General features: G+C 36.0%; 1 pseudogene; it reads right to left on the bottom strand.

Moving 5' to 3' along the window:
• Positions 1–919: 919 nt before the first annotated feature.
• LOC124890511 lies at positions 920–11770 on the bottom strand (annotated as a pseudogene).
• Between the last annotated feature and the right edge of the window lie 1895 nt (positions 11771–13665).

The following is a 13665-nucleotide window of genomic DNA, read 5'->3' as shown; positions in this document are numbered from 1 at the left end:
TTCTTAATAAATGGCGCCAAATTATTTTTTGGTGGGCAATTTTAGTAGACAAAACGTTGCTATGAAATTGTATGTTTCGTCACTAAAGTATATTGCTCATGTATTTAAAGATGAAATCTAATTTTTGTCACAAAAAATGAATAATTAGTGATGAATTTTTTGTAGTACTTAATAATTTTGTAGCTAAATATCACTTTTGTTATAGTGAATATATTTCGTCAAACGACCCACATATTAAAAACTAATATTGAAAAGCACAAAATCTATTGGGAGAAATCTCCCCCTAAACAAAACTCTTCAATGACTACATTGTGGATGTTATTGTGTTATGGTATGAGAAGGTATCTTATATTTATACGCCAAATATGAAAAATTTTTATATTTTTCTTTCAGAAAAAGTAAAAGTAATTATGATATTACTTTTATTTTTCTTTCAAGAAAAGTAAAACTTAAACTTAGTAAGAAAATTAAAGTAAAATTATACCCTAATACGGAGAAGGGCCACACTTTAAGGGGTGTGATGTGGACATCCTACCCTTAAGTTCATCACCTCTTTCTGCGCAAAAAAATAAATAAATATGAAAGAGTCAAAAAGGATGGAAAATGAAATGTTAGATCTATTGATTAGGAAAGAAAATTATAGCAAAAAAGAGCATGTACGTATAAGAACTTACACAATATTTTACAGATCTAAATTATATAGAATGACGTATGTAAAGAATTTTTACACTTTTCGGTATCGAGCTTGCTATGAAGAGTATATGTTGTTCTAGGTCAACTTTACATGGTATAAAAATTTATAGAGCACAAAACTTAATATCTTACTCGACATACCTGCTCATGAACATTTGGTGATAATCCAAGTAGGAAAAGTCAACAACCAATAGTTCAGGTATGAAATTCAAAAAAATGGAGATACTTTAGGTATGTTTTTGATCCTTAACTTCTTCTAAAAACATAATTTAGGATATCTAGTTTGTATTACAAAAACTATTCAAATCACACAAATGATTATCATGCATAATTGATTTCGTTGATAGCTCTAAAATTGTATATTCTATACAATATCCTCTAATCAAACTGAAAACGTGTTATTGTTAAGTCATCTCATATATTCGTGACCACACAAGCCTTAGCCTTAGCATATATAATTTGGAAGCACAACCACATGCAACAATAATAAGTACATCAAAGACGAAGATGTCTTACAAAGCTTGACAGATGGACTTCAATAGAACTTCCATAGTTTTCTTGAATGTCCCGTTGAATCTGCTTGGCGGAATTCTCAACAGATTCTGAATAGTAGCTTATATTAATCAGGGCAAGTGTGGTTATATCTGCAAAATCTTGAGGGATCGAAACCAAATGCCGGCAACGATCAAGAGATAGTCGTTCAAGACATGGAAAATGATCACAACTGGCTCTCCAATACCAAATGCCTAAATCTTTCAGTTGCAAGAACTTTAAGCAAGGAAAACCTTCCTCAAATACTTCCCATTCGTAGCCTATGTAGGCATCATGTGCAAGTTTAAGGGACTCGAGTTTTGGCAATTTACCAACAATGCTCAAATTCTTCCACCACAAAGAAGTCCCACTAAAAGCTAAAAACTTAAGGTTTTGTGGAAAGGCATCTGGAGGAGATAGGAGCAAAGGTGGCAAAGGACGAGCAGGACGAAGGGGAATAAATGGAAAAGCACCTGGACGAGGAAGGAGCTGAGATGGTCTCTCCAGAAACATCATTTCTGGTTGTTTTCTCCTCGTAAACCACGTAATATCTTGTGGAGTAGCACCATAAGTTGTAAAGCTTTCCAGAAAGCAAGAAAAATTTGGATTAGAGAGACAAAATTTCAATTCCTCCAGCTGATCTAAGAAGCGAAAATCATAGAGGTCCTTGCGACGAAGAAAATCTTCTCGGATGCCACGTATTTGCAGTTTCCTTAAATTGGGAAATAGTCTAAAGACAGATCCAGTACAATACAGAGGATTCCATCCCGACAGAAATTGTAAATTTTTCAGAACCAGACTTTCCTCTGTTGGCTCATGATACTGCAAGTAATTCCAGTCCAAGCTGAGCCGCCTCAACTGCTGCATAGTCAAAATTTCTGATGGTAATACGAAAGGATGACGCCGGACCTTGTGACGTGACAGCTTAAGTATAAAAACTTGCAGATAACATAGTCTAGATATTGATGAAGGAATGTCTATTGATGAGGAAATATCTTCTCCTAGATGGCGCTGCAGGCCGGGAGAAAGACTTAAAGCTAGGTATCTTAAGTGAATTAAATCAAGTATCTCACTAAAACATCTCATTAAAGCAAGATCTAGTACTCTTACTAGCTTGAAATGCAACAACTCTGACATGAATCTTCGCTTTCTTTTGAAAAGCAAAATAGAGTGAGCCTCATTATTGGGACATCTAGACAACTTTTGCTCATTACTGATACGGCCTCAATCCTTCGAGAAAAAATGCATGGTTTTCTCACTTGGATTTTGATCATTCTTTCTTCCAACAACATTCACAAAATTCATGATCCGAGCTTCTCTCAAGCAGAGTTCACGAATCACATCATGCATTCCACAAGCTTTAATCTTTCCATCAAAATTACTCTCCTTGTGGATGAAAATTAAACTTCTATCCACAAGATCTTTTAGACATTTTTTAGCCACTTCTTCCATACTTTTCATCTCGTCTACCTTCAGAAAACCCTCTACTGCCCATAATTTCACAAGTGAATTGACAAAAATCAATTTATCCTCTAGGAAGATTGCAAAATATAGAAAGCACGCTCTTAGATGATGTGGCAAGTGATGGTAACTCAAAGCCAAAACTTTCATGCATTGGGTTTCAAGAGCTGTGTTTACTACTGAGCCTATGTTCTCGGCAATAATTTGCCATTCAGTCCATGCTTTGCCAATTTTGGAGAGAAGCCCAGCAATCACAACAATTGCTAGGGGCGATCCTCCTCATTTGAATGCAATTTGTTTACCAAGTTGTTCAAATTCAGGGGAGAAACAGTCTTTCACAAAGACCTTTCCGTATAGTAAACATCAGCTTTCATCAGAATTCAAAAGGCGCATCTGATAAGGTGGCTTACCTGAGCTAGCATATTCAGCCACCTCCATATTCCGAGTAGTCACGAAATTCGGCTTCTACAATTACAATCTGGGAAACACAGTTTTATATCATCCCACGCATCTTTAGCCCATATGTCATCAATGACAATCAAGTACCTTGGGCCTTTTAGAAGCTTTTGCAATTGGTCTGCTAGTTGCCAATCATCTTGCTCCTCATAAGTTTGATCAGTTTTTCCACATATGGAAGAAAGAAGGCATAGGAGTACATTTCTCGCACAATAAACTTGTGAGATAGTGACTTTTGCACAAATGTCAAAACAAGACAAAACAAACGGGTCATTGTAAATTTTGTTAGACAAAGTTGTCTTACCAATGCCCCCCATCCCAATAATTGAGACAACTTCTAGATCATCGGTACCTCTAGTGAGTTGGTCCTGCATCATCTCGAATTCATTTTCGTGGCCAACCATCATATTCTCATGCTCCAAGGAACATCGAAATGTGCTAGCAAGAGTCAAATTTTGTGCTTCTACATCTTTGCTTTTGGTGTGCCTGCTCTGCTTCATCGTCCAGTCATTCATCATGGAATCAATTTGTCCTACTCCTCGTTTCTGTAATGCTAGTCCTAGTTTAATTTCGGTTTTTGCCAAAAAACCTTTGCTTTGTTCTAAGTCATCCATACACTCTTCGACTTTGTTGTAACTGTCCCGGATTTTCATCCACAGCTTCATGATGGAATCAATATGTGTAGGGTCCATCCCATTTTTTCCACTTTGGCTGCAACAACATTGAATCCCAATTTTCCACTTTGGCTGCAACAACAAAATTTTCAAGTTGGCAGATTTCAAACACTTTGAAATATTACTTCCCATTGATGTCATCACTTACATCAATTGGGCAGGTTTTTTTTGCCTATACATAGAGGCAATTTCAGCTCACTTCAACACACTAAAAACAAAGAGGAAAAATAATATAGAGAGCTGTAAGGTATTCCACAGACTGTGATAAAAAATAGTCAGTGAAGGAAAAATTAGAGTAAGCCATATTTTTAGTAAGGTGGGAGTCAAAAGAAGGTTATTTCTTTTGAGTTTGTGGTAGTCATTTTGAGTATTATATTTGTGACTATGGTGTAAAAATTCTTTACTATAGTAATATTAGTTGCTCCTCTTGGTTCGTGTTTTTTTCCTTATTTAGAAGGGTTTCCACGTAAAAATCTTGGTGTCATTATTTTCATTTATTTTTTCTATTATTCTGCCACAAATAATTTTGTTGTTATTCCGGGTTTACCCAACAAACCGGTATGAGAGCCACGGTTTGTAATATCTGTATTTTTTGATAAACAATAGAAGCCAACACAAGTAGAATGGTTACCTTAAATGGCATTAATTATGCCATTTGGAAGGAGAAAATGGAAGATTTGCTCTATGTTAAGAATTTTTTTCTGTAGTCTTTAACACTATAAAGCCTGAAAATAAAACCAACAAAGAGTGGAGCCTGTTGCATAGACAGGTTTGCAGTTTTATTAGGCAGTGGGTTGACGATAATGTGTTGAACCATATTTCTGGGGAAGACACATGCTCGATCCCTATGGGAGCATCTTGAAAGTTTGTATGCTCGAAAGACTGAAAATAATAAGATGTTCTTGATAAAATAAATGTTGGGGTTAAAATACCATGATGGTTCTCTGATGACAGATCACTTGAATAACTTTCAGGGGATTATGAACCAGCTATTTGCTATGGACATTAACTTTGATGAAGAAATTCAAGGCTTGCTTCTACTTGGTTCCCTATCAGACTCGTGGGAAACATTTAGAACTTCTTTATCAAATTCTGCTCCCGATAGCATGATCTCTATGGATTTTACCAAGAGTAGTGTTTTTAATGAAGAGATGAGACGAAAGTCTCAAGGTTCCTCTTCGTCTAACGTCCTAGTGACTAGCGCTAGGGGGAATCAAGAATCATTGTGCTCAAAATAATAAACACCATAGAAGCAAATTTAGTGAAAAATTTAAAGATATAGAGTGCTATCATTATGGGTTAAAAGGGTACACAAAGAAATTTTGCCGAAAGTTGAAGAAGGAGAAAAGATACAAGAAGAAAAAGAAAGAAGACGACAATGAAAATTGCGTAGCCACCATTACCACCGAAGATCTTGTTACTATCCTTGATGAAAATCTAATAAATGTTGCTTGTGATGAGTCAAGCTGGGTTGTGGATTCTGATGCCGCATCTCATGTGACATCAAGGAAATATTTTTTCTTATCTTATACTCCAGGTGACTTTGGAACTTTGAGTATGGGCAATGAGACTGTTTCTAAGGCGGTTGGTATTAGTACAATTTATTTGAAAACTAGTACTGGATCTAAACTAGTTTTAAATAATGTAAAACATACACCCGATGTTTGCTTACACTTGATTTCTGTTGGCGTTCTATATAATGAGGGATATGTTATTACCAATGGTGGTGGAAAATGGAAACTCATTGTAACACCTCGCACATTTGGGCTAAAGTTTAAACCATTGTTCCTATGCGTATAGACCCGAACTCATTGATTCTTTGTTAATAAATGTGTGATGAGAAATCATATAGGTTGTGAATAACTTTTAATGTGAATTGAGATCACAAGAATCCCCTAACTCTAAGACGAGTTGAAAATAATTCTATCGATTTAGTTTTAGTAGATACTTCAACTTGGGTCAATTTCATTGACTATAAATTCTGTTATATAATGAACTGGTTGGCCTGCTATATATCAAATGAAATTTGTTTGAGTTTTCTTTCCAACGCAACTGATTTCGTCCAAATCTAACATCGGAGTAAAAAGTTATACCCAATTTACTTCAGCATGTTAGTCTGTCAACTAAGGGACTGCTGCGACTTTTTTTTTGTTTCTTTAGGGGTATTTTAGTCTTTTACCTCAACCCCAATCCTTCCAAACACAATATTTAAGCCTCTTAAAATCATTTTATCCTGATATTCATCAAAATTCCTCTCAACCAAAACCCTAAGCTCCAATATTCAAGATCAAGAATTCAAGTCTCTAAGTTCATGATATCCAAGAAACTAATTAAGATTCAGATTCCATTCTTCTAACTACAAAATCAAAGGTATGTGGAGTTTTTTCTAAATCTACATGAGCATAGTAAATTCTCCTTAATCATTGTTAAAGGTTTTAGAAATCTTGAATTTACAAAAAGGGTTTTGGATTTATAATTAGATTCATGCTTTTAAAGCTTTTGATGATATTGATTTGGTCTTGAGGCCTTTTTTCCAAATTGATTTGTAAACTTATATATGTATGTATGTGTTTAAAGTTATTAATTAAATTAAGAGCATGACTGTTTACGCTCCCTCTCATGTTGTAATGCCTCTTGATTTTAGAATATTATTTAGAAGCATGGTATCAATGTTATTGACTATTGTTGAAAGATTTAAGATTCATCTTTAAATTGATGAGAGAGTTTTTTTACATGTTGATAAATGTTGAATATATCTATAATGAATGAATTGCATGGTTTGCCAAGGATACATGACCACCACATATTTGTTGAAATGATTGAAAAAAATGATCTTTGCCTAATTTGATAAATGTTTTGGAAGAATGAATCTTTTTGAACTATTTGAAGTATGGTGTTCTAAACTTATGTTTTGAAAGAGAAAACTGTGATATGATATTTTATGGCTCAGAAACATGACTGCAAGTCTTGGTATGACGATACCAAATCAGACAATGCCATGACAGACACAGAATTGAATAGAAATCAGATTTTTACTCAGACTTTCAGATTTTGAACTTTGAAAGATGCATATTTATAAAAGGTTAAAAATGGGCTTAAAGAGAGTTAGATGGTTACCCGAAGAAAGTACGAGTTGAAAGGATCTATGCTAGAAACCGTGATTTGCCGACACGGGGTTATGGTACCATGCTTAGTGATCTTGTGTACCTTGATTCATGTCGTCCCAAATTGGGACTATGTTTAGGTATCCTGCTTTGTGATCTTGTGCACTACCATGACATGATGATTTGATTGGGGATTATGACACCATGCTTTGCGATCTTGCGTGTTCCCCCTTGCTGACACCCCAATCTTGTGACAAACTTGGATTGGGGGCTTAGCCGTCGAGTCAAGTACGGATTCCATATAGCCCGTGGGATTATAAAACTATAGGGTGTACTATCTAGCTCAGAAGTAAGACAAAGAATGAGTTATGATTTCAAAGAATTGTTCAAAGTCTTTTAAATATGCCCATGTGTTTTTCATATATCATATATAAAGCTGTTTATAAATTGATCTCACTTATGTTATATAAAAATACATTATCTTGGATTGCTCTACATACCAGTACATCTGTATTGACCCCCCTATATTTCAGGATTCTGAGACATCATCTTGGGGTCCCGTTAAGTAGTAGATTGACTTGTCAGAAATTTGCAACTAGTGAGCCTCCCTTACTTCGGAAGGCCTGTATTAGAAATTATTATTGTTATTTCATTTTTGATTCATGTCCCGACTGGGGGCCTTGTCCCAGATTTCAGACAAATGTCATTTTCAGTTGTTAGAGATTTCACAGATTGATGTTAGACGTTGTTAGAGGTTTATAGAGTCCATTCCAGGTTGTTCAATTGAATTGTGATATTGATCATGATTCCGTATTATTTTGTATTTTTGCATTTCCTTTTTGTATATGAATTGTGTATATGATTACAACTTAGAAGGGCTCTCGGGCCTTCATGGTTTGGGATGCTCGTTACGGCTAGGGCCTAGGTTTGGGTCATGACACTCATTAAGGGTTCTTTGGTTGTGGCTCGTGGAGACAAACGTTATGGTCTATACTGGACTATGGCTTCTACTTGTGCTAACATGATGAATACAGTTGACATCGCTAGCTCTTCAATATTATGGCACAAGAAACTTATCCACATTAGCGAGGAAGGACTTAATGTTCTGGCCAAGAAAAAATTATTTTCAGATTTTGAAAGTGCAAAATAAGAAAAATACGAGCACTGTTTGGCTGGAAAACAAAATAAAGTTTCTTTCAAGTCTCATCCTCCTTCAAGAAAGACAGAGTTGCTTGAGCTGGTGCATTCAGATTTATATGGTCCAATAAAGAAAAGGACTTTAAGTGATGCACTTTACTTTGTCACTTTTACTGATTATTGCTCAAGGAAACTTTGGGTCTATGTCTTGAAGACGAAAAAGGAAGTATTGGGTGTCTTTAAGCAGTTTCAGGCTTCCGTTGAAAAAGAAACAGGGAAGAAACTGAAGTGTATTTGTACTGATAACGATGGTGAATATTGTGAACCATTTGACGAATACTGCAAGTGACAAGGTATCAAACACCAGAAGACTCCTCCTAAGATGCCTCAACTTAATGGTTTGGCAGAAAGGATGAACAGGACCTTGATAGAAAGGATCGATATTTACTTTCTAAAGTAAAGTTGCCAAACTCCTTTTGGGGTAAAGCTTTATTGACCGCTGCACATGTTTTTAACCTATCTCCTATTTTTTCTTTGCAAAGTGATGTACCAAATGAAGTTTGGTATGGGAAAGATATTTTCTATGACCATTTGAAAGTATTTGGTTGCAAAGCTTTTGTACATGTGCCTAAAGATGAGAGGTCAAAGTTAGATGTCAAGACAAGGTAGTGCATCTTCATTGGTTATGGCCTTGATAAATTTAGTTATAGGCTATATGACCTAGTTGAGAAGAATCTTGTAAGAAGTTAGGATATCGTCTTCATGGAGAATCAAATCATTGAAGATATTGACAAAGCGGAGAAGTTAGAATCTTCAAGTTCTGATGGTGTGGTTAGTCTTGATCAATTTTCTCATACAAGTGTACATGATATTTGGCTAGACAATCATGGTGACGCCCAGAATCATGTTTAAAATCAACATGTTGATGTTGATAATGACAACGATGCTGTTATTAATGATGCTGCAGTTCAAGAAGCTATAGATGAGCCAAATGCTCCACTGAGAAGGTCTACAAGAGAGCGTAGTCCTTCTTCTCGTTATTCTCTTAATGAGTATGTGTTACTCACTGAATCGGGAGAACCTGAATGTTATGAGGAGGCCATGGAAGATGAACATAAGGATCAATGGATTAAAGCCATGCAAGATGAGATGAAATCTCCACATGAGAACCACACTTATGAGTTGGTGAAATTGCCTAAGGGCATGAGAGCTTTGAAGAATAAGTGGGTGTTTAAAGTAAAATTTGAAGAACACATCTTGAAGCCTAGATACAAATCTAGATTAGTTGTCAAAGGATTTGGTCAAATAAAGGGTATTGATTTTGACAAAATATTTTCTCCTGTCGTCAAAATAACCTCTATTTGTACAGTTGTTGGTTTGGATGCTAGTCTTGACTTAGAGATTGAGATGATGGATGTGAAGACAACTTTTCTTCATGGTGACCTCGAAGAGGAGATTTATATGAAACAACCTTAGGGATTCAATATGAAAGGTAAAGAAAACTATGTGTCCAAACTTAAGAAGAGTCTCTATGGCTTTTAGCTAGATGACAGTGGTATAAGAAGTTTGAATCTGTCATGTGGGAACAAGGCTACAAGAAGACTTCTTAGATCACTGTGTATTTGCACAAAATTTTTCTAGTGGTGATTTTATCATCCTCTTGCTGTATGTGGATGGTATGTTGATTGTGGGCAAGAATGCTTCCAGAATTGATGAGTTGAAGAAACAGTTATGCAAGTCTTTTGCTATGAAAGACTTAGGTCATGCTAAGCAGATTTTGGGCATGAGGATTACTCGTCTCAGAGATGAAAGGAAACTTTACCTATCACAAGAGAAGTACATTGAACGTGTATTGGAACACTTCAACATGAAGAATGCTAAGGTTGTTAACACACCTCTTGCTGGTCATATGAAATTGAGTAGGAAAATGTGTCCTATAATGAAGGAGAAAAAAAGAGCATCGCTAAAGTTCCATACTCCTCAGTTTTCAGAATTTTAATGTATGCAATAGTGTGTACCAGACCGATATTACTCACGTAGTTGGTGTTGTCAGCAGGTTTCTTGAAAATTCAAGAAAGGAGCACTGGGAAGCAGTCAAATGGATATTGAGGTACCTAAGAGGAACCTCGGGAGACTGTTTGTGTTTTGGAGGATATTATCCAATCTTGAAGATCTATACAGATGTTGATATGGTAGGTGACTTTGATAACAGAAAATCTACTACTGAATTTTTGTTTACATTTTCAGGGGGAGCTATATCATGGCAGTCGAAGCTGCAAAAGTGCATTGCGCTATCTACAACTGAAGCTGAGTATATTGTGGCTACTGAAGCTAGCAAGGAAATGATATGGCTCAAGCTATTCCTTCAAGAGCTTGGATTGCAACAAATGGAGTACATTGTCTATTGTGATGTCAGAGTGTAATAGACTTGAGTAAAAACTCCATGTACCATGCATGAACAAAACACATTGATGTGAGGTACCATTGAATTCGTGAACAAGTGGAGCACGAATCGTTCCATGTTAAAAAGATTTACATTAGTGAAAATTCCGAAGATATACTGACAAAGGTGGTGCCAAAAGACAAGTTCGAGTTATGCAAAGAACTTGTCGGCATGAGCCCACCCTGAGAAGAACAAGGATACCTCCTTCAGATGCATGAGATTTGAGGGGGAGATTTGTAGGGTCGATTCCATTTTTTCCACTTTGTCTGCAACAACATAGAATCCCATTTTTCCATTTTGGCTGCAGCAACAAAATTTTCAAGTTGGCAAATTTCAAATACTTTGAAATATTACTTCCCATTGATGTCATTGCTTACATCAATTGGGCAGGTTTTTTTTTTGCCTATAAATAGAGGCAATTTCAGCTCACTTTAACACACCAAAAACAGAAAGGAAAAATAATATAGGGAGCAGTGAGGTATTCCACAGACTGTGATAAAAAATTGATCGTGAAGGAAAAATTAGAGTGAGCGATATTTTTAGTAAGGTGGGAGTCAAAAGAGGGTTATTTCTTTTGAGTTTGTGGTAGTCATTTTGAGTATTATATTTGTGACTACGATGTAAAAATTCCTTACTATAGTAATATCAGTTGCTCCTCTTGATTCGTGTTTTTTTCCTTATTTAGAAGGGTTTCCACGTAAAAATCTTGGTGTCAGTATTTTCATTTATTTTCCCTATTATTCTAGCACAAATACTTTTTTGTTATTCCGGGTTTACCCAACAATAGACTATTGCTTGTTCCGGGAAACAACAGAGTTTCCAGAAAGCTTTACCTCGTAAACTATTTGTTTTTGCGTGTAGAACTTCTATTGATTTTGAGTCGACTTCGTCTTCTGCTCTGCATGCTATCTCCGCGATTTGTGCTTCCAAGCTTGCCAATGCCACGACATCGCCCTTTATATTGTTAGGTTTCTCCATAATAGCTATCAAGGATTCAAGCTTTTCGTAGAATGATTGCAAATTACATCCTGTGACTTGCATCGATTGTTGTACAGTGCTCCTAAGGCAAGTAATCGCAATGTAAGCCATTTCTCTTGTGGTTATGTGTGTGATGTACAATAAGGAATTTCTGCACATAGAATGTATGATAAAGGAAGAATAGCAACAACCAACAAGTTGGTACTTTCTAAATTTATTTTAAAAAGAAAGTGCAAAGAAATTTCCATCACATTTCCACCTTGGTCCACAATCCATGTAGTGATCAACCAGCTATAGCTTTCTTTAAACAATTATCATCAAGAGTCAAACTAAGTAAATTTTTAATTACTTCTCTGTACTAATTTATGTGATATATATTGACAAGGCACAACTTTAATTACTCGTCCTTCATAAACATTTGTGTGACTAGAGGTAAAAATGAACGCTTTGTCTGGAGAAAATGATTTTAAATTTTTCCATTTTTTGGAACCTAGGAAACCCACAATCTCTAAGCATTTTGTGGTGACCTGCTTATTGTGCAATAACTCACAAACCACATAGGAGATGTAAAACTGCATATGACTGAGCGGGACAAAGGCTAGACTTGATTCCACGGGAGACCCGCCTCCCAACTACTCAACTATGCCCTTACGCCTTTACGTGTTGAAAGTTTTAAAAAATATTTTTCCTCAAATGGGTGGCATTTCAAGCTCATTATTTCTTTCCTCCCACCTACCCACCCTTAATCACAAATTTCCACTCCAATTTAACTTATTCCAACTGCCCCACTTTCTAAGGAGGAAGTAATTTTTCTTAGTTGAATGAAAGAGACTTTAAACTTGCTTCCAACAACCTTCGTTAAAGAAGAAAAGTAGTCCTTTTTAGAAAACAAAAATAAAGCACTTTCTGTTTTCAAAATTGAGAAATTATGAACTGAGAAATATTCTGCCTTCTTGTCTGTGGAAAAACTCCATATTGCACCACATACGTCATAATACCATATTATGTTGGGTTTATAGTAGATGAAAGAAGTGTGAATGGAAAAATGGAGAGTAAAAGGGTGGAGGGACGGAGACACTAAAATGGAAAGTGTACTTCCAAATTGATAAGTTTACTCTTTCCCCCACATTGCTGGAAGAAGAGAACTTGAGTGTTTATATTGATGAATACTTACTCCACATGGCAAGTGAGGCAAGAAATAATAGATGCCTCGTGCCGTCGTCATCGTCGCTCGGCTCGAATTCGGATTTGGTCGATCAATGAGATCTATCTTTTTGAATAAATTTTATTTGACAGAAATAAAATAAATAAATTCAATCCAAAAAGTCTTTTGAAACTCCATTTAAATATACATGCCTGCAGTAATAACAGATGCAATATTCGAAGAGAACTGGTGCCACTGTTTCAATAAATCGTTGCACTTTTTGCGAACTGATGCACTGCTTCTGTGTTTCTATTTCTGAACTGGTGCAGATTTTCGAAACAATGTTTCCTGAACTAATATGTTAGTTCGAACAGATGCAACTCTACAATGAAGTGATGCATTGTTTCGAACTGGTGCACTGTTTTAGCAAAATACTGCACTGTTTTGGGTAAACAGATATGCATTTTCAGAAACATCACACTTCTAAGATGGACCATTGTCTCTTTTCAGAAGAGGCATGTCACGACCCGAACCGGGGCCCTGGCCGTGACGAGCATTCCAAACCATAAAGGCCCGAAACACCCCTATCTATCTGGTAATCATGCACATAATTCATATGATAATAAGATATGCGGAAGATACACAATATTATGAAAAAATGTTCATAAATCAAATGAAATCAACAAAGGGGAAATAATGTCCCACAACATCTATCGACATCTGAACAACCGTCTACGAAATCTCTAATACATGACTGAAACAAATTACTATCTGAAAACTGGGACAAGGCCCCCAGTAGGCCCAAAACTACTAAATGATAAATGAACTGACAGACATCAGCCATTTCGAAATATAGAAGACTCACCACTTGATTCTGCAAATCTATCGGAAGAGATCTACTGGTTATCTGGACCCCTAAACTGTGCCTCCAAACCTGGGAGGGAAGGGGGTCAATACAAAAGTACCGGTACACAGAGAAATCAAAAACAAAATATAATATTTTTTTTCAAATATAGGTGAGAGCCATTATAAAGCAGTTTCATA

This window comes from Capsicum annuum, unplaced genomic scaffold (genome assembly GCF_002878395.1).
Source record: "Capsicum annuum cultivar UCD-10X-F1 unplaced genomic scaffold, UCD10Xv1.1 ctg1934, whole genome shotgun sequence".
In the NCBI taxonomy this organism is placed as follows: Eukaryota; Viridiplantae; Streptophyta; class Magnoliopsida; order Solanales; family Solanaceae; genus Capsicum; species Capsicum annuum.
This window is presented reverse-complemented; position numbering and strand designations above follow the sequence as displayed.